The sequence below is a fragment of the Pristiophorus japonicus genome, chromosome 9, assembly GCF_044704955.1.
Source record: "Pristiophorus japonicus isolate sPriJap1 chromosome 9, sPriJap1.hap1, whole genome shotgun sequence".
NCBI lineage: Eukaryota > Metazoa > Chordata > Chondrichthyes > Pristiophoridae > Pristiophorus > Pristiophorus japonicus.
In genome coordinates this window covers 13,814,139-13,836,025 of record NC_091985.1, presented here as the reverse complement: position 1 = coordinate 13,836,025, position 21,887 = coordinate 13,814,139, and the positions used below count along the sequence as shown (strand labels likewise).

At 48.3% G+C, this 21,887-nt stretch overlaps 1 protein-coding gene across 8 annotated transcripts in view; it reads right to left on the bottom strand.

The window, feature by feature from the left end:
• Positions 1-21,887, bottom strand: part of hivep2a (HIVEP zinc finger 2a) — a 238,518-nt gene that overhangs the window by 70,022 nt on the left and 146,609 nt on the right. Inside the window, exon 1 of one of the 8 annotated variants that reach the window (XM_070889078.1) lies at positions 9,537-9,559. The exons of the other annotated variants lie outside the window; for them this stretch is intronic. The gene's annotated coding sequence lies outside the window, so the exon portion shown is untranslated. Of the gene's footprint in view, positions 1-9,536; positions 9,560-21,887 lie in introns of those variants that run through there. 8 annotated transcript variants of the gene reach the window in all.

Sequence of the window (21,887 nt, the reverse complement as noted above, 5' to 3'; positions counted from 1 at the left end):
CGTCTCCAACCCTGCCTCGGCTCATCCACTGCTGAAGCCCTCACCCACGCCTTTGCTACCTCTAGACTTGACGATTCCAACGCACTCTTGGCTGGCCTCCCACATGCCACCCTACGTAAACTAGAGGTGATCCAAAACTCGGCTGCCCGTGTCCTAGCTCGCACCCATCACCCGCTGTGCTCGCTGACCTACATTGGCTTCCGGTCAAGCAACGCCTCGGTTTCAAAATTCTCATCCTGAGTTTCAAATCCCTCCATGGCCTCACCCCCTCCCCATCTCTGTAATCTCTCCCACCCCCTCAACCCCTCCCCCCTCCGCCCAGAGATATCTGCGCTCCACTAATTCTGTCCTCCTGAGCTTCCCTGATTACAATCGCTCCACCATTGGTGGCCGTACCTTCTGTTGCCTAGGCCTCAAGCTCTGGAACTCCCTGCCTAAACCTCTCTACCTCTCTTTCCTCTTTCAAGATGCTCCTTAAAACCTACCTCTTTGACCAAGCTTTTGGTCACCTGTGCTAATTTCTCCTTATGCGGCTCGGTGTCAATTTTTAAAATCTCATAATACGTTAAAGGTGCTATATAAATGCAAGTTGTTTTTGTTTCTGTTCAATTGCGTGGAGCCTGGAAAGAACTGCCGATTCCAGTCAAACCAGACAAGATCTTCCGACCCATCTGACATTCATTCTAACTCGCCAAAGCTTCAAGGAGGCCCCTTTCCACCACCCAACCCCTCCCCCACTGCAAGAAAAGGTCAAAAGGTCATTTCCTCAGCAACAAGTTCCTGAACCCATGAGGGACAGTGGGCCTGAGGGGATGCGAGGACAAGATAAAAGCAGGAGCTTGCCATTAAATCTGTCAAGAGATTATTACTTTTCTTGTAAATAAATAAAATTACATTGATAACGGAAAGAAAAGATCGCAAAATGGCCACGTCATACCCCGATGGACAAACACCTGTTCCCATATCAACCCACCACGCAGTTCGGATGTATTCTCTACATTAAACAATGTCATGCTCATTTCCTCATTTAAAAAAAACAAAAGACTTGCATTTATATAGCACCTTTCACAACCTCAGGGTGTCTCAAAGCGCTTTACAGCCAATGAGGTACTTTTTTTTTTGGACTGTAGTCACTGTTGTAATGTAGAAAACGCAGCAGAAAATTTGCGCACAGCAAGCTCCCACAAACAGCAATGTGAATCTGTTTTTTGTTATGTTGATTGAGGGATAAATATTGGCCAGGACACCGGGGATAACTCCCCTGCTCTTCTTCAAAATAGTGCCATGGGATTTTTTTTTACGTCGACCTGAGAGAGCAGACGTTTAACGGTGTAACGTCTCAACCGAAAGACGGCGCCTCCGACAGTGCAGCGCTCCCTCATGTCAGCCTGGATTTATGTGCTCAAGTTCTTGGAGTGGAGACTTGAACCCACAACCTGCTGACTGAAGAGGCGAGAGCGCTGCCCACTGAGCCACGGCCGATGACGGCGGAGCTCTGCGGCGTTGCCTCGTTTGCTGTTTGCGGGATCTTGCTGTGCAGCAAAGCGGCTGCCTGCCGTGCCTGCGCTGTGGCAGCGACCTGCACTTCAAAACGTACATCGCTGGCCGCCAAGCACCTTCGAGGCAGCGGGGGAGCGGTAGAAATGCAAATGCCTGTCTTCTCACAACGAGGCGTGACATATGTGTGTCACTGCAGGCACCTGCTGGCATGCCCGTGCACGGGACACTCAGCCAGGAGGGCTGCGCCCCCCCCTCCAATTACCCGCTCACACCTCTTGATTCACGACTTCCTGTGCTACAGCTGGCCCGATTACCACTTCCCCCCCCCCCCCCCCCCCCCCCCCCCCCCCCCCGCACAGGCAACGTGAAGTTTGCACCTAACTTGGCTTAGTGGAAACAACGGTCACACTTTCCACCCTTCAGCCTTGAAACCATTACCGCGCCGTCATTTAGATTTTCCACGACATTTTGCGTTACGGAAGGATTTGCAGCAGCAGACAGCTGCGCAAGATGCTGATTAAGTGGAGTGGGGGAGAGAGCCACTCTCGCGTGCGCCCGTCGGCTGATTATATGGATGGTGCTGTTGTTTTCGTGCAGTCAGCAGTGCAATTTAAATGCTTCTTTTATGTTTTTTTTAATAAGTAGAAATAAATGAGCAGTTGCTGTTCCTGCCTCTGCATCCTCTCCATTAAAGCCGAACAGCTGGCCTGTGTTGTCAAGGGGACTCAACAGCTGTGGGCTTCCCTCCAATTGGGCCCATGAAAAGTGCCACCAGAAGCACGTCTCAAACTACACTTTGTGCTGGTTAAGGTCTTCAACATTCACCCCCTCCACCACCGGCGCACCGTGCCTGCAGTGTGCACCATCTACAAGATGCACTGCAGCAACTGGCCAAGGCTTCTTCGGCAGCACCTCCCAAACCCGCGACCTCTAGCACCTGGAAGGACAAGGGCAGCGGGTGCACGGGAACACCAGCACCTCCACATGCCCCTCCAAGTCACACACCGTCCTGACTTGGAAATATATCGGCCGTTCCCTCATCGACGCAGGGTGAAAATCCTGGAACTCCCTCCCTGACAGCGCTGTGGGAGCACCGTCACCACACGGACTGCAGCGGTTCGAGAAGGCGGCTCACCACCACCTTCTCAAGGGGCAATTAGGGATGGGCAATAAATGCCAGCGACGCCCACATCCCAGGAACAATGACGGTCGAGGCACCGGGGTAGCTATGCTCACAGAGCACAGAAAGAGGCCATTCGGCCCATCATGCCCGTGTCGGCTCTTCTGAAAGAGCTCTCCCATTCATCCCACTCCCCTTGCTCCTTTCCCATAGCCCTGCAAAATGTCACCCAGTGAGCAGAAACATTTGAAGTGCCGTAAACCTGCAAGGCTACGGATCAAGAGCTAGAAATTGGGATTAGCCTGGATAGCTCTTTGTCAGCCGTCGCCGACACGATGGGCCGAATGGCCTCCTTCCGTGCCGCTAATTTCTATGATTTGTGGCTCATGCTTTTCAGATGATTTTGATTCTGCACTGCGAGTTCCCCATTTAAGAGCGTAAGAAATCGGAGCAGGAGTGGACCACTCGGCCCCTCGGGCCTGCTCCGCCATTCAATAAGATCACGGCTGATCTTTGGCCTCCATTCCACTTTCCCGCCCGATCCCCATACCCCTCAACTCCATCAGTGTCCAAAAAGAAAAACAGCACCAGAATCTCTTTTCAAACTACACTTTAAGGTCAAGGTACCTTTGGAGTGAATGGACAGCGCTCACATGGGGATGTCAACCTAATGCTCCCATTTATATTGCTGCTATTTTAAGTGCTGCTCCAGTAGACTGGGTGTGTAGTAGTTATGTCACTGGGCTACTAATCCTGAAGCTGCAAGTTCAAATCCCTCTATGGTAATTTAAAGAATCGAATTTAGTTAAAAACATCTGCAAATAAAATCATTAAAAGTGCCAATGAAGCTGTTGGATTGTTGTCACAAATCCAACTTGGTTCACAAACGTCCTGCTCTCCTTACCTATTCTGGGCCTACACGTGACTCCAGTCCCACACTACTTAACGATTCTTGGAATTGCCTCGAAAGATACGCAATTGTGTCAGAGGACTGCAGTGGTTTATAAAAAAGGCTTACCATCTCTGGGCAATAAATGCCAGCCTTGCCTGCAATGCCCACATCCTGTGAATGTGTTTTTTTTTAAAAAAGTAACTCAGTGTCGTTTCCCTTATTCCCGAGTCCACATGAATCCAAATGAAAACAGTGGCAACATAAAAATGACAAACAGGGGATGAAAAAGGCCCGCCAGTCCATCAAACTCACTTCTTCATGAAGTGAGTGCAATCTGCAAGGATAGATTTAATCGCCCGAGGAAAATTACTGTAAACCACAGAGCCATAGAAGTTTACGGCACAGAAGGAAGTAATTTGGCCCATTGTGTCTTAGTTGGAGAAATCTGAACTTAATCCTACTGCCCTGCTCTCTCTCTCTCTCTCTCTCTCTCTCCCCAGTTTCTCGTTAACTTGGATGCATCAGCAAAACTATATAGACTACTATATTTACTTGGGACTGAGGGATTGTTCTATGAGGAGAGATTGAGTAAACTGGGCCCATATTCCCTAGAGTTTAGAAGAATGAGAGTTGATCTCATTGAAAGGTATAACATTTTTATAGGGCTTGACAGGGTAGATGCAGGGAGGATGTTTCTCCTGGCTGGGGAGTCTAGAAACAGGAGTCACAGTCTCAGAATAATGAGTCGGCCATTTAGGACTGAGATGAGGATAAATCTCTTCACTCAGAGGATGGTGAATCTTTGGAATTCTCTACTTCAGAGGGCTGTGGAGGCTCAGTCGTTGAGTAAATTCAAGGCTGAGATCGCTAGCTTTTTGGATACTAAGGGAATCAAGGGATATGGGGCTAGTGTGAGAAGGTGGAGTTGAGGCCAAGATCAGATCAGCCATGATTTTATTGAATGGCAGAGCAGGCTCGAGGGGCCAAATGGCCTACTCCTGCTCCTATTCCTTATGTTGTTATGTTCATGTTTTTACCCCAATAGACTTGCACCTAGCCAGATAGTTACCCAGTTCTTTTGTGAAGAGATTGGTTTTGTTTGAAATCTGTCCCACAGAATTATTACCAAACGACAACGCTCTTTAAAAAGTCTCAATATATTTTTGGTCATGAGATGCCCAGATTTTGCTTGAACAATCTGTAAAAAGAGAACATTTTTTTTTTAAATCTGGTGAATGTTCTGCTCAAAGTTAACACTGAACAATGGCATACTTTCCCTTTTCAGGAATCCACTGTCAGCGTTAGGCTGGTACTTGTACAGGTTAGGCACAGAATAAAGCTCGCTCTACTCTGCCCAACAATGTGTTTCGCAGAGCACCACATCAATGTGACATTTATCCACTGCGGGCACAGACCAAACTGGTGCAAGAATGAGATTTAGTGCTAATCTAGGCTGACACTCCAGTGCAGTGCCGAGGGAGTTCTGCACTGTCGGAGGTGCTGTCTTTCGGGGTGAGACGTTAAACCGAGGCCCCGTCTGCCCTCTCAGGTGGACGTAAAAGATCCCATGGCATTATTTCGAAGAAAAACAGGGGAGTTATCCCTGGTGTCCTGGCCAATATTTATCCCCCAATCAACATTACTAAAAAACAGATTATCTGGTCATTATCACATTTTTTGAGGATGTTTCCAGTAGAGTGGACAAGGGAGAACCAGTTGATGTGGTGTATTTGAACTTTCAGAAGGCTTTCGACAAGATCCCACACAAGAGATTAATGTGCAAAGTTAAAACACATGGGATTGGGGGTAGTGTGCTAATGTGGATTGAGAACTGGTTGGCAGACAGGAAGCAAAGAGTAGGAGTAAATGGGTACTTTTCAGAATGGCAGGCAGTGACTAGTGGGGTACCGCAAGGTTCTGTGATGGGGCCCCAGCGGTTTACATTGTACATTAATGATTTAGATGAGGGGATTAAATGTAGTATCTCCAAATTTGCGGATGACACTAAGTTGGATGGCAGTGTGAGCTGCGAGGAGGATGCTATGAGGCTGCAGAGTGACTTGGATAGGTTAGGTGAGTGGGCAAATGCATGGCAGATGAAGTATAATGTGGATAAATGTGAGATTATCCACTTTGGTGGTAAAAACAGAGACAGACTATTATCTGAATGATGACAGATTAGGAAAAGGGGAGGTGCAACTAGACCTGGGTGTCATGGTACATCAGTCATTGAAGGTTGGCATGCAGGTACAGCAGGCGGTTAAGAAAGCAAATGGCATGTTGGCCTTCATAGCGAGGGGATTTGAGTACAGGAGCAGGGAGGTGTTGCTACAGTTGTACAGGGCCTTGGTGAGGCCACACCTGGAGTATTGTGTACAGTTTTGGTCTCCTAACTTGAGGAAGGACATTCTTGCTATTGAGGGAGTGCAGCGAAGGTTCACCAGACTGATTCCCGGGATGGCGGGACTGACATATCAAGAAAGACTGGATCAACTGGGCTTGTATTCACTGGAGTTCAGAAGAATGAGAGGGGACCTCATAGAAACGTTTAAAATTCTGATGGGTTTAGACAGGTTAGATGCAGGAAGAATGTTCCCAATGTTGGGGAAGTCCAGAACCAGGGGGTCACAGTCTAAGGATAAGGGGTAAGCCATTTAGGACCGAGATGAGGAGAAACTTCTTCACCCAGAGAGTGGTGAACCTGTGGAATTCTCTACCACAGAAAGTTGTTGAGGCCAATTCACTAAATATATTCAAAAAGGAGTTAGATACAGTCCTTACTACTAGGGGGATCAAGGGGTATGGCAAGAAAGCAGGAATGGGGTACTGAAGTTGCATGTTCAGCCATGAACTCATTGAATGGCGGTGCAGGCTCAAAGGGCTGAATGGCCTACTCCTGCACCTATTTTCTATGTTTCTATGCTGTTTGTGGGACCTTGCTGTGCTCAAATTGGCTGCTGCGTTTCCTACATTACAACAGTGACTAGACCATTCTCTGTAAAGTGTTTCGGGAAGTCCTGAGGTCATTAAAGGCATGATTATGAATGCAAATCTTTTTTTTTCTTTTTCTAATTACAGCTAAAATACTGGCTATTTCAAGCTCCTGAAATCCCTTTCACCCTTGCACCCAACAAGCCATCTGGTCTGGGTATGAATGCAAGCCCTGGAGGTAAAGGGTCTTTGCATAACTCACTGCACAAATCAATCCCCAAGAGTATATCTAAAAAAAAAAGAGGCATGATTAGCCTGTTCTCTTCTTAAACACAGTCAGCATTAACATTTTGAAATCAGGTGTCCAAACAAAATGGCCCTGGGGTGTGATTAGTGAACTATAACCTGGGTTTTAGTTAATGGAGAGTGGGGTGGGGTCCTGATTTAGCACAGAGAATAAATATATATAAATACCTTTTTTATAAAAAAAGATATGGAGGCACTGGAGAAGGTTCAGGGAGGATTTACAAGAATTGGCTGAACAGGCTGGGGGTTTTTTCTCTCGAAAACCGAAGGCTGAGGGGTGACCTGATAGAGGTCTTTAAAATTATACTTGTGAGGGAGATCCGAACTTGGGCCCATAAATATAAGACGGTCACTAATAAATCCAATAGGGAATTCAGGAGAAGCTGTGGCTTAGTGGGAAGCACTCTTGTCTGTGAGTCAGAAGGTTCAAGTCCCACTCCAGGAACTTGAGCACACAAATCTCGGCTGATACTGCAGTGCAGTGCTGAGTGAGTGCTGCACTGTCAGAAGTGCTGTCTTTTGAACGGCACTATTGCGAAGAGCAGGGGAATTACCCCGGTGTCCTTTCCAGTATTTATCCCTGAATCAACACAACAAAATTAGATTCTCTCAGTGTTATCGCATTGCTGTTTGTGAGAGCTTGCTGTGCGGCAAATTGTCTGTCGACATTACAACAGTGACTACACTTCAAAAGTTCCTTCCTTTGCTGTGAAGCCCTTACAAAAGCGGGTCATCTGGTGGTCGTGAAAGGCGCTATATAAATGCCAGTCTTTATTTTACTCAGAGTGGTGAGACAAGCAGTTGAGGCGAATAGCTTAGATGCATTTAAGGGGAAGCGAGATAAACCCACGAGGGAGAAAGGGAATAGAAGGATATGTTGAGAGGGTGAGATGAAGAGGGGTGGGAGGAAGCCTGTGTGGAGCATAAACGCCGGCACGGACCAGTTGGGCCCAATGGGCTGTTTCTATACATTTTATGTAATTCGATGTAAATTTTTTTAAAATACACAATTCACTTTTCCCATTTAAAAGAAACAGTCGCAGTTAGCTCATTATAAAAATGAACTGTAAGTTACAATCAAGGAGAGAGGGACACCAACACTCGTCCTTTGCCAAGAGAGTTGTTTTGGATATGGGCATGGACTTCGAAGTGTCTGGACTCTTTCCAGACAGTGAGCATTCCATACAGTTATTTAAAGGCTATCCCTGGTCTCCCTCCCCGCCCCCTCCACCCCCACACCACACCAGCCCTCCCTCAGGAAATCTGCAGGCTGTGTTGACTGCAACGCTTGATGACAGTACTCGAATTGAGTTTAAGAATGCCCTTGGGCTACACCAGAGTGATGGGATGGAAGTTTCACTGCCTCTGATGCCAGTAAGGGGGACGGTAGCATAGTAGTTATGTTACTCGACTACTAATCCAGAAGCCTGGACTAATGATCCCAACATAGCAGCTGGGGAATTTAAATTCAGTTAATTCAATAAATTTGGAATTTAAAAGCTAATCAGTAATGGTAATCGTGAAACTACCAGATTGTCGTAAAAAAAAAAAAAGAGAACTGGTTCAACTAATGCCCCTTAGGGGAGAAAATCTGCCCTCCTTACCCGGTCTGGGCCTACATGTGACTCCAGACCCACAGCGATGTGGTCGACTCGCAACTGCCCTAGCAAACCACTCAGCTGTGCCAAACTGCTACTGTGGGAGGTACCTTCACCACACGGACTGCAGCGGTTCAAGGCAGCGGCTCACCACCACCTTCTCAAGGGGAAATAGCGATGGGCAATAAATGCCGGCCTTGCCAGCGACGCCCACATCCCGTGAATGAATAAATAACTTTAAAAAAACTGCACCCCCAAGTTGCCAATCTCGGTTATATCAGTCAAGGAAAGTGTTGGAAAGAAACCAGATGCCTCTATGAGCAAAGATGCTGAGTAGCCTGTTGAAACTCGCCATCAACAACTTGTATTTATATAGCGCCTTTAATGTAGTCCAACGTCCCAAGGCGCTTCGCAGGATCGTTATCAAACAAAATTTGACATCAAGCCCCCTATTGGGACAGACTTGGTCAGAGGTAGGTTTTAAGGAGCGTCTTAAAGGAGAGAGGGGTAGAGAGGCGGAGAGTTTTAGAGCGTCGATTCCAGAGCATAGCACAAGGTGGCCGAATGGTGCAGCGATTAAAATCAGGGATGGGCAAGAGGCCAGAAGTGGAAGAGCACTGATATCTCAGGAGGTTTGTCGGGCTGGAGGAGGATATAGAGATAACATCCCTTTCAAAAGGGAATTGGATAAATACTTGAAAAGGAAACATTTGTAGGGCTCTGGGGAAAAAGCGGGGGCGGGGGGGGGAGGGGGGGCGGTGGGGAGTGGGACTGATTGGATAGCTCTAGCAAAGCTCTACCAAAGATACGGCACAGGCCACAGGCTCATATGGCCGAAGAATGGCCTCCCTTGGTGATGTACGATTCAATGATAACGATGGAAACAGACTTCAGCAATAACCGAACACCTCGTGGAGAGGGAGAGCAGCAGGTAAACTGATGGAGACAAATGGCAGCAGAAACCCCCCCTCATTCTCAAAAAAAATTTTTTTATTTTAAAAAACCCTCTCTCGCCGACTTTGGAAGGTGCTCACATACTTGCCGACAAGTTGGATAACTTTCACAGAGCTCTGGCATTGTGGGTTAAACCAGTAACATTCCCAGAGATGTCCAACTCTTCTCCCCGGTTTTAATGTTTTTTCAAATATGTGAGTTTCCATCTAATGCTACCATAGCTGACTGTAATTACCCTCAATTACTTTGCCATCTGATCCAATTGTTCTTTAATCTTGAAGAAGCTGGCATCACGGACGCTGAGCAAACAATAGCCTTAATTTGTCTCCGCTGGTGGCATCACATGGAAGGGAACAGAAATAGCACAGAGCCCTTTTGACTATTTGTTGTAAACTAGACACAATTTGTTTGACCTTCAATAACTGTCAATTTTTTTCTGCGTTTGGCCTCTAAACAGAACAAATGAGCTCATAATCATTCGCTATAATTTGATCGGCTCTGCTAAAAGCAGAGCGTTTAGCTGCGAGTTCACAACATTATTAGAGAAGACGGGAACAATTCCCTATTGAAGCCAGGCTGCACGCCACTATTAATTTCACAAGGCGAGAAGATCGACCCCACCACCCACACCCCTCCCCACCCCAGCACAATGCCTCAAAAATCAGTACAGAAGGACTTGTATTTATATAGTGCCTTTCACGACCTCAGGGCGTTCCAAAAACGCCTTAAGGCCAACGGAGTACATTTTTCTTTGAAGTGTAGTCGCTGTTGTAATGTAGGAAACGCGACAGCCAATTTGCGCACAGCAAGCTCCCCCAAACTGCAATGAGATAATGACCTGTTAACCTGTTTTTAGTGATGTTGGTTGAGGGATGAATATTGCAGACCGGGGAGAACTTTCCTGCTCTTAGTGCCACGGGATCTTTAACATCCACCCGAGAGGACAAATGTGGCCTCGGTTTAATGTTGCATTTAAAAGACGGCACCTCCGACAGTGCAGCGCTCCAGTACTGCAGTGGAGGGTCAGCCTAGATTTTTGTGCTCAAGTCTGTGGAATGAACTCATAACCTCCTGACTGAAAGGAGTCGATAGTTTTTCTCTATCTGCCCTATCTCCAACAAGCGAGAGTCTAACCACCGCCCCTTGATATTCAACGGCATTACCATCGCCGAATCCCCCACCATCAACATCTTGGGGGTCATCATTGACCAGAAACTTAACTGGACCAGCCACGTAAATACTGTGGGCAACAAGAGCAGGTCAGAGGCTGGGTATTCTGCGGCAAGAGTCTCACCTCCTGACTCCCCAAAGCCTTTTCACCACCTACAAGGCACATGTCAGGAGTGTGGTGGAATACTCTCCACTTGCCTGGATGAGTGCAGCTCCAACAACACTCAAGAAGCTCGGCACCATCCAGGACAAAGCAGCCCGCTTGATTGGCTCCCCATCCACCGCCTTCAACATTCACTCCCTCCACCACCGGCGCACCGTGGCTGCACTGCAGCAACTTGCCGAGGTTTCTTCGGCAGCACCTCCCAAGCCTGCGAGCTCTACCACCTAGAAGGACAAGGGCAGCAGGTGCATGGGAGCACCATCACCTGCAGGTTCATCTCCAAGTTACACACCATCCTAATTTAAATATATCACCATCTTTCATCGTCACTGGGTCAAATTCCTGGAACTCCCTGCCGAGCAGCGCTGTGGGAGTACCTTCACCACACGGACTGCAGCGGTTCAAGAAGACGGTTCACCACCACCTTCGCAAGGGTAATTAGGTATGGGCAATAAATGCCGGCCTTGCCAGCAATGCCCACATCCCCGAATAAATGTTTTTAAATTCCTCTGGTTGGGGGTGGGGGGGAGGGAGGAGTCCAGAATTAAAGGGGCACAACCTTAAAATTAGAGCTAGTCCATTCAGGGGTGATGCCAGGAAACACTTCTTCGCACAAAGGGTAGTATAAATCTGGAACCCTCTTCCCCCAAAAAAGATGTTGAGGATGGGGGGGCAGGTAAAGCGGAGTTTTCAAAACTGAGCTTGATAGATTTTTGTTCGGTATGGGTACTAAGAGATAAGGAACCAATGCGGGGACACAGAGTTAGATACAGATCTAATTGAATGGCGGAACAGGCTTGAGGGGCTGAATGCCCTTCTCCTGTTTCCACGGTGTTGCCTCTCAAATCTGGGCCCACCTTTCTCGCAATTCCACGTTTGAACCATTTTCAATCAGGTCAGCTCACTGCCACAGCACTGAAAGGGCCCTTATCAAAGTTACAAATGGGATCCTCGTGAAACTGTGACGTGTTATCCCTCTTCATCCATCTCGGCACCTCCCAGCCAACATCGCCTGTAAGCTGGGCTGCCTCCTGGGCGGTCGGACCCACCTCACCGTGCGCGGCCCATTCAGATTTCTGCGCATGCGCGGGGATAGAGTACAAAAGCAGAGAAGTCCTGCTACAACTGGGAGGCCACACCTGGAGTGCTGAGTGCAGTTTTGGTCTCCATATTTAAGGAAGGATATACTTGAATTGGAGGCAGTTCAGAGAAGGCACACTAGGTTTATTCCAGAGATGAGGGGGTTGACTTATGAGGATAGGTTGAGTAGGTTGGGCCTCTACTCATTGGAGTTCAGAAGAATGAGAGGTGATCTTATTGAAACATAAAATAATGAGGGGGCTCGACAAGGTGAGTGCAGAGAGGATATTTCCACTCATAGGGGAAACTAAAACTAGGGGACATAGTCTTAGAAGAAAAGGCAGCCCATTTAAAACTGAGATGAGGAGGAATTTCTTCTCAGAGGGTTGCAAACCTATGGAATTCTCTGCCCTAGAGAGCTGTGGAGACTGGGTCATTATATTTAAGGTGGAGATCGACAGATTTTTGAGCAATAAGGGAGTCAAGGGTTATGGGGAGCGGGCAGGGAAGTGGAGCTGAGTCCATGATCAGATCAGCCATGATCTTATTGAATGGCGGAGCAGGCTCGAGGGGCCAAATGGTCTACTCCTGCTCCTATTTATGTTCTCATCTACCAATGGAAAGGCCGCTAAGCGGCCTGCGTGGGACCGTGCAGTTGACCGTGCGACTCAGCGGCAACATTGCCCCCAATATACAGTCAGTAAAACGTAATGCACTGTTTTAGATCTGCTGTACAGAGACACTTCAACAGCACCGGTTGCTGCAGTGACGGAAATTATATAACTGCGGGGGAATTACTTGGTGGATGTGGTTTAGAGAAATCGCTCTGGTTTCCGGTGTCTGCGGGGGAAAAGGAGGGGGAGGAAGAGAAAGGAGAAGACTCATTTCTTGACTAAACATTAGGAGCCAATCTCCTTGCAGACATGTCTGTTCAACGGAGGTAAAAACATCCATTCATTTTGCAGAACAATGCGTTCACGGGTTGAAAGTGTGAGCTACCGTATGGGCGTTAAGTGTACCTACGGAGGTCACAAGGGCTGCATCACCCCGCCAGGATGCAATGACACGCTGACTCCATAATGTCAATCGCCGTGTTACTGATTCTATCTGCTGCCACAGCTTTTGATATTAATCTTGACTGCACAAATGCCACCGTAGCAGACACAGAACCTGTAGCGCTCACTGCAGATTTTGGATCAGACTGTCTCCAATAAAAGACTGCCCAATTATAGTGACACCGCGCTTCATCCAGCGTTTGGCCAAAGGCATTGTCTTGTTGTGGGGCCACTCTTGGTATCGCTTCCAATGCACTGCGACATTGAGGGGTGGGCTGCATCCATGATTCGTACGCCGTAAGCCCGCAAGTTTATATTTGGGACAATCAACCTCAGCCGAGTTAAGGCTCACCCTTGTTGTCCAATCCCTCCATGGCCTGACCCCTCCCAATCTCTGTAATCTCTACCAGCCCCACGACCAACCCCCAAGATGTCTGCGCTCCTCCAATTCTGGCCTCTTGAGCATCCCTGATTTCCTTCGCTCCACCATTGGCAGCCGTGCCTTCAGATGCCTGGGCCCTAAGCTCTGGAGTTCCCTCCCTAAACCTCTCCATCTCTCTCATTCCTCCTTAAAACCTACCTCATTGACCAAGCTTTTGGTCATTTCATGTGGCTCAATGACAAATTGTGTTTGATGACGCTCCTGTTATGTGTCTTGGGACGTTTTACTACGTTGGAGGCGCTATATAAATACAAGTTGTTGTTGTAAGATGGGGCGCTTACCCCATACATAGGAAATGTGTAGGAAGATAGGAGCAGGAGTAGGCCATATGGCCCATACTATTTCTTATGTTCTTAAAAGGCAGCAACTCTCAACTGGCCCAGCAAGCTACTCAGTTGCAAAAGACGGCTCACCACCACCTTCTCAAGGGCAATTAGGGATGGGCAATAAATGCCGACCTTGTCAGATTCACCCACATCCCGTGAATGAAAATAAAGTCGGCCATTCGGCCCCTCAAGCTTGTTCCACCATTTAATTAGATCAGGGTTGGTCTACACCTCAACTCCATTCACCCACCATTTGCTCCATATCCCTGATACCATTACTCAACCAAAATCTATCGATCTCAGTCTTGAAAGTTCCCCCAGCATCCACAGCCTTTTGAGGGAAAGTGTTCCAGATTTGCAGCACCCTTCGTCAGGCTGATAGTTCCATTTAAACTGTAGGGCCAACATTTATCCATAGAACCTCATCACCCGTTCCATGTAGATTGGGTCAGTCCTGCTCCGTGATAGTATTCCCTAGTTTCCTCTCACCAGGAGGGAAAAAGGAGAACAATGCTGAATCCCAACTGTCCGGCCGCAGAGAGCCAAGAGCAGAGGGACAGAAAGACACGGTGTTCACCGATCCTGCTGATGGCCAGAAGTGGAAATGGAGAAAGTTCACGAGGTTAATTACGGAGATGAGGGGGTTGACTTATGAGGGCAGGTTGAGCAGGTTGGGCCTCTACTCAGTGGAGTTCAGAAGAATGAGAGGTAATCTTATTGAAGATAATGAGGGGGCTCGACAAGGCAGATGCAGAGAGGATATTTCCACTCAAAGGGGAAACTAAAACTAGAGGACATCGTCCCAGAATAAGGGGCCACCCATTTATAACTGAGACGAGGAGGAATTTCTTCTCTCAGAGGGTTGTAAATCTATGGAATTCTCTGCCACAGAGAGCTGTGGAGGCTGGGTCATTGAATATATTTAAGGCGAAGATAGACGAGATTTTTTGAGCAATAAGGGAATAAAGGGTTATGGGGAGCGGGCAGGGAAGTGGAGCTGAGTCCATGATCAGATCAGCCATGATCTTATTAAATGGCGGAGCAGGCTCGAGGGGCCGTATGGCCTACTCCTGCCCCTATTTCTTATGTTCTTATGGAAGTGAGCTGCAAAAGTCACTTGGCCCCTAGGAGTACCACTGGTTTAAGGACAATAACAATTTCTTAACCGATAATAGAATAAAGCATTATGGGGAGCAGGCAAGGAAGTTCACCCGAGTCCATGATCAGATCAGCCATAATCGTATTAAATGGCGGAGCAAGGGCGAGGGGCCGTATGGCCTACTCCTGCTCCTATTTCTTATGTTTTTACGTTCTTGCATCATGCGGTTTGCCCGGGCTGGACAGTCTAGAACCAGGGTCACAGTGTCAGGATAAGGGGTCGGCCATTTAAGACTGAGAGGGTGGTGATTCTTTGGAATTCTCTACCCCAGAGGGTTGTGGATGCTCAGTCGTTGGGTATATTCAAGGCCGAGATCGATAAATGGTTGGACACCAAATGATACGGGGATCGGGCGGGAAGGTGGAGTTGAGGTCAAAGATCAGCCATGATCTTATTGAATGGCAGAGCAGGCTCGAGGGGCCCAATGGCCTACTTCTGTTCCTATTTCTTAAAATTAGGAAACAAAAAAAATTTGAAATATGAAATAGAAAAATTTACAAAAGAATGCCGGGATTACACAGCACATCAGTCACTATCTCTAAAGAGTAAAACGCAGCTCGGCGAGTCCTGGTGCGTAATGTGTGCACTTGTGAGTATGCTCACAGGTTTGTAGAGCTGTTGCGCGGACGAGAGGGCTGTGGCTGGCAAGATGACCAGGGTCAGGGACCTGCTCGATGGCGGAGGAGCGGGCTGGATGGCGCCAGACGAGCTGGCACGGCGCCTATCCTGGGCCGACGTCTGGCGCACGGCCAATGCCATCGAGTCGCTAAAAACAGCGCTGATTCCGGTAGGTGTGTCGAGGAGGCCCAAGCACGTGGGGAGATCCCGTCTGAACTGACCCCCGTATGGATGGAATTCCTCATCGGCGCCAAGCACCGAAACCTCCCTCGGGAGCTGGCGCCTCACAACTTGAGCCTCCTCCGGGAAATCCCCTCCGTGCCTCTCAGTTCTGCACGGAGGGGATTCCTGTACGGGCTGCTCTTGCACACTCTTCACATTGCCATCCTCGTCTGCTGTCCGGACACGTCATGGCGCACCATCTTGCCATCCGGTGGAAGCAGGGGTCCCCAATAGAGTGGAGGGTGTTACACGGAGCAGCCCCATGCAATAAATTTTTAAGTCGGTTCACGGGCTCCCAGGGCCGCCTGTAATTTCTGCGGTCTGGAAGAGTCAGTGTTCCACGTTTTTATGGAATGTGCGAGGTTGCAGCCCCTATTCCAATATCTGAAGGAGCTGCCCCTCAAATTCTGGCTGCACTTCAGTCCCACACTCCTGATCTTTGGGCGCCCTGTGCGGAGGGGAGCGGGCAGGTCGGAAGGCCTCCTCGTAGGACTGCTCCTGGGCATGGCCTAGGGTGCCATCAGCCGGTCCAGGCAGCGGGCGGTCGAGGGGGTCGTTCAGCCCGACTGCCTGTCTCTCTTCCGCGGTTACTTCCGAGCCATGGTGTCCCTGGAGATAGAGTACGCGGCGTCCAACGGTACGCTCGCGGCCTTCCACAAGAGGTGGGCGCCGGAGGGACTGGAGTGCATCGTCACCCCCCGGCAACCAAATTTTAATTTGATTTTAATGTCTAATGTATAATTTGTGTTTCTAGTGCCCTCAAAAAAAAAAACAAGGGAGCACTTGAAAAGAATTTGGAGTATGCTCCCCGCCCTGTAATCGGGGGGGGGGCACTTGATTACTGATACAAATAAAATAGTTCTAGTTAATTTGGAAACTTGTGGGTTCTAGTGCCCTTACAAAATGGGCGTATTTGATTTCAAGTTTCTATTAAAATAGTTGTAGTGCTGTTGCATTGTGAGTGAATTAGCCAGTCACGTGATGTTCACAAGACTCAATAAAACCCCAGCCAGTTGGGTCTAGGTCATCCACGATGAGGCATGCAGTTGTGAGCCTGGTGGATGAACTTGTAATATGCAGTGAACCTTCCTAAAGCTTTATAAACCAACTAGTTCTTAACAGCAATGTGTTGCTATGAATTCTTAAGCAAAGAACCCATGAAGCAAGTACATTACATGGTGGTAGACCCGTCTGAGGCTGATCAATGTGCTGGGCGGCAGCAGCACTTTGTGTTGCGGAAGGAGAGCGCATGAGAAGTTTTCTCATTCAAATTGCAATCTGGTTGCTCGAGCCTGTTTGGAACTAAATTTAGATCCCCCTCCAAAGCTGGCGACAACGATAGCTGCCACGTGGAATGTCTTTGCACAAACGCTGCTCACCGCCTTAAGATCTCCACTTTCCTCCCCCACTCCCCAACGCCCCGCGAATGATAACAAGCTCGACTACCTCTTGATCTCCCTTCTCGGAAACTCCTGACCCTCAGGAGTCGTCGGTGTGGTTTGCTCTCGCAGGACCACCTGACCAGAGCTAACGGCAGCTCACCGGCTCCGGGCAATTGCTTACAAAGCATCACCACAACACCTTCCGACTTGTGAGGCGATCGCCAAAGGGCAGAATGGAAGCAAATGTCTCCAAATGCAAGAGGAAACTGCATCGTCTTTTACTGGGCCAAAGACGTGATCCGAGGAGGATTAAGTGATCGAATCGTAGAGTTATACAGCGCAGAAGGAGGCTATTCTGCCCAACGTGTCTGTGCTGGCTCTCTGAAAGAGCTCTCCAGTTCATCCCATGCCATTGGCCTTTCTTTATAACCTATTAAATTATTTTTTCAACGATTTCCCTTTCTAAAGCTGTAATGGCTTCTGCTTCCAGCAGTGTTTCTGGAAGAGGATTCCGTCTCTTAGCAACCCTCTGTATAATGAAAACTAATTCTCCTTCAATCTTACTCATCATTCTTCAATCTATACCCTCTCACTAACTACAAAAGAAACGAGAGACTTGCATTTCTACTGCGCCTTTCACGACCACCGGACGTCTCAAAGTGCTTTACAGTCAATGAAGCAATTTTGAAGTGTAGTCACTGTTGTAATGTGAGAAACGAGGCAGCCAATTTGCGCACAGCAAGCTCTCACAGACAGCAATTTAATAATGACCAGATAATCTGTTTTTTGTTATGTTGATTGAGGGATAAATATCAGCCAGGACACCAGGGATAACTGCCCTGCTCTTCTTCGAAATAGTATCATGGGATCTTTTACGTCCACCTGAGAGGGCAGACGGGGCCTCGGTTTAACGTCTCATCTGAAAGACGGCACCTCCGACAGTGCGGCACTCTCTCAGCACTGCACTGGGAGTGTCAGCCTAGATTTTTGTGCTCAGGGTCCTTGGAGTGGGACTTGAGCCCACAACCCTCTGACTCGGAGGCGAGTGTACTACCCACTGAGCCATAGCTGCCACAAAAGCCAACGAATAGAAATAGTTTTCAGCTATTTACATTAGCAACACCCTTAACGGATCTTCTCAATCTTCCCTGTTTGAGTGAAAAGAGCCCCAGTTTCTGTAGACTCTCTCCATAATTAAAACCTCTCATCCTTACGATCACCTGCTGTACTCTCTCCATGGCCCCGGCATTCTTCGTAAAGTAAAGCTGGACGCAATGTTCTAACAGTGGCCAAAACAGGGATTATTGGCCCTGTTTATATACCTTTGATTTCAGACATTTTTTTTTTAAAAAGCAGCTTTACTAACATGTCCTCCCACTTAAAAAATAAAGGTCTATTTGAGCCCCCAAGTCTCTCTGCTCTTCAACTCCTTTTAACGTTTTAACATTTAGTTTATATTTCCATTCTCTTTTCTTCCTCCAAAAATGTATCGCCTGGCATTTCTTCAAAATCAAATTCCATCCGACATCGGTGTCCAACCTATTAACTCGTCTGAAATCACTTGTAACCTCCTTCTGTTAGCTACACTCCATATTTTTGTGTCACCTGCAAATTTTAATCTTGCACCCTCTTTAGCAGAGTCCAGGTCGGGTGAGAAAGGATTGGGTAGGTTAGGATAGAATAGGATAGGCTGGGATACGGTAGGAGGGGTCAAGGCCAGGAGGGGACTGGGTAGAGGAGGGTGTGACATAGAAACATAGGAAATAGGTGCAGGAGCAGGCCATTCGGCCCTTCGAGCCTGCACCACCATTCAATATGATCATGGCTGATCATTCCCTCAGTACCCCTTTCCCGCTTTCTCTCCATACCCCTTGATCCCTTTAGCCGTGAGGGCCACATCTAACTCCCTCTTGAATAGATCCAATGAACTGGCATCAACGACTCTCTGCGGCAGGGAATTCCACAGGTTAACAACTCTCTGAGTGAAGAAGTTTCTCCTCATCTCAGTCCTAAATGGCCTACCCCTTATCCTAAGACTGTGTCCCCTGGTTCTGGACTTCCCCAACATCGGGAACATTCTTCCCGCATCTAACCTGTCCCGTCCCGTCAGAATCTTATACATTTCTATGAGATCCCCTCTCATCCTTCTAAACTGCAGTGTATAAAGACCCAGTTGATCCAGTCTCTCCTCATATGTCAGTCCAGCCATCCCTGGAATCAGTCTGTTGAACCTTCGCTGCACTCCCTCAATAGCAAAAACGTCCTTCCTCATATTAGGTGAGCAAAACTGAACACAATATTCCAGGTGAGGCCTCACCAAGGCCCTGTACAACTGCAGTAAGACCTCCCTGCTCCTGTACTCAAATCCCCTAGCTATGAAGGCCAACATGCTATTTGCCTTCTTCACCGCCTGATGTACCTGCATGCCAACTTTCAATGACTGATGAACCATGACACCCAGGTCTCGTTGCACCTCCCCTTTTCCTAATCTGCCGCCATTCAGATAATATTCTGCCTTCGTGTTTTTGCCACCAAAGTGGATAACCTCACATTTATCCACATTATACTGCATCTGCCATGCATTTGCCCACTCACCTAACCTGTCCAAGTCACCCTGCAGCCTCTTAGCATCCTCCTCACTGCTCACACCGCCACCCAGTGACAGGGTAGGGGAGGGCGTGACGGGATAGGAGGGGATGGGGTAGGCTAGGAAGGGACAGGGTGGGAGGGGACAGGGTGGGAGGGGACAGGGTCGGAGGGGACCGGGCAGGACGGAATAGGATAGCGCTGTACTGGCAGTATCATAGATGGGGGCTTTGCTGCAGAATCATGCCCTCCCTCAATAATTCCAAAGCATTCCCCCTCAAAAGCTCCTTCCCCATAAGAACATAGGAAATAGGAGCAGGAGTAGGCCACATGGCCCCTCGAGCCTGCTCCGCCATTCAATAAGATCATGGCTGATCTGATCTTGACCTTAACTCCACTTTCCTGCCTGTTCCCCAAAACCCTTGACTCCCCGAAAGTTCAAGAATACAGTTCAGTAAATTTCAAGATTATTCAATATTTGGACAGCTGCTCTGCCAGCACCTCACATACTCCTGGAAAGGGTGCGGGAAAATAATTTCAATTTGCATCCTGCACTATCCCCCCCCCTCCCCCCAGACCCCGACATCCAGGGTTACCCAATTTGAATCAAATGAAAGCATCGATCTGATCTAACTGGGCTCCATGCATATTCTCGCACTAAAGACGGGCTTGTATCAAATTTAGCAGAGACGTGGGCTGCTGCTGGTGGTGGGAATGGAGGAAATAAAATCTAAACCGAACATTGGTATTCTCACATCTGTTTGTGTAATGTTTCCATGGTTACTGTGATGTGTATCAGGTTATAAAACACTACTAGTCCAGGCCATTGGGATCAGGAAAACCATTAAGAATGACTGAATGTTTTCCTTCTGCCTGTGTGCCAAAGGAAAAATCCAGCATTTCAATGGAGGTTGTGTTTCCATTAAGAAGCCCACTGCAGGATGAATCTGACATGGTGGCAACACTCCAGAACATGGCCTTTGACCCCAAACGTGTCCCAGTCACCATCTTTCCCAGAGGCTGCTACTACCCTACGTGCAAGGGGACTAGGGGGCCGCAATCTAAAAATTGGAGCCAGACCTTTCAGGAGCGAAATTAGGAAACACTTCGACACACAGAGGCTTGGAACTCTCTTTCGCAAACAGCAACTGATGCTAGATCAATTGTTAATTTTAAATCGGAGATTGATAGCTTTTTGTGAACCCATTTAGGGATATGGGCCCAAGGCAGTTTTATGGAGTTAGGTCGTAGATCAGCCATGATCTCATTGAATGGCGGAGCAGGCTCGAGGGGCTGAAAGGCCTATTCCTGTAGCTCATCATCATAGGCAGTCCCTCGAAATTGAGGAAGATTTGCTTCCACTCCAAAAGTGAGTTCTCAGGTGACTGAACAGTCCAATACGGGAATTATAGTCTCTGTTGCAGGTGGGGCAGACAGTGGTTGAAGGAAAGGGTGGGTGGGGAGTCTGGTTTGCCGCACGCTCCATCCGCTGCCTGCGCTTGTTTTCTGCATGCTCTCGGCGACGAGACTCGAGGTGCTCAGCGCCCTCCCGGATGCTCTTCCTCCACTTAGGGCGGTCTTGGGCCAGGGACTCCCAGGTGTCGGTGGGAATGTTGCACTTTATCAAGGAGGCTTTGAGGGTGTCCTTGAAACGTTTCCTCTGCCCACCTGGGGCTCACTTGCCGTGTGCGAGTTCCACGTAGAGCGCTTGCTTAGGGAGTCTTGTGTCGGGCATGCGGACAAAGTGGCCCGCCCAACGGAGCTGGTCGAATGTGGTCACCAGACTGATTCCCGGGATGACAGGACTGACATATGAAGAAAGACTGGATTGACTCGGCTGATACTCACTGGAATTTAAAAGAATGAGAGGGGATCTCATAGAAACATATAAAATTCTGACGGGACTGGACAGGTTAGATGTGGGAAGAATGTTCCCGATGTTGGGAACCAGAACCAGGGGACACAGTCTAAGCCATATAGGACTGAGATGAGGAGAAACTTTTTCACCCAGAGAGTTGTGAACCTGTGGAATTCTCTGCCACAGAAAGTTGTTGAGTCCAATTCGTGGACATATTCAAAAGGGAGTTAGATGTGGCCCTTATGGCTAAAGGGGTCAGGGGGTATGGAGTTTGAATGATCAGCCATGATCATATTGAATGGCGGTGCAGGCTCGAAGGGCCGAATAGCCTGCTCCTGCACCTATTTTCTATGTTTCTATGTCAGTGCTTCGATGCTGGGAATGTTGGCCTGATCGAGAACACTGATGGTGTCATGTTGCTATGGACATCAAGAAGACCCCTGTAATGTGCTTGAAGCCTTTCTCCTCCGAGTTAAAGACCTTTACTGCAGCCTATAGCTGGCTCCTCGGCTCATCTCGAATGGA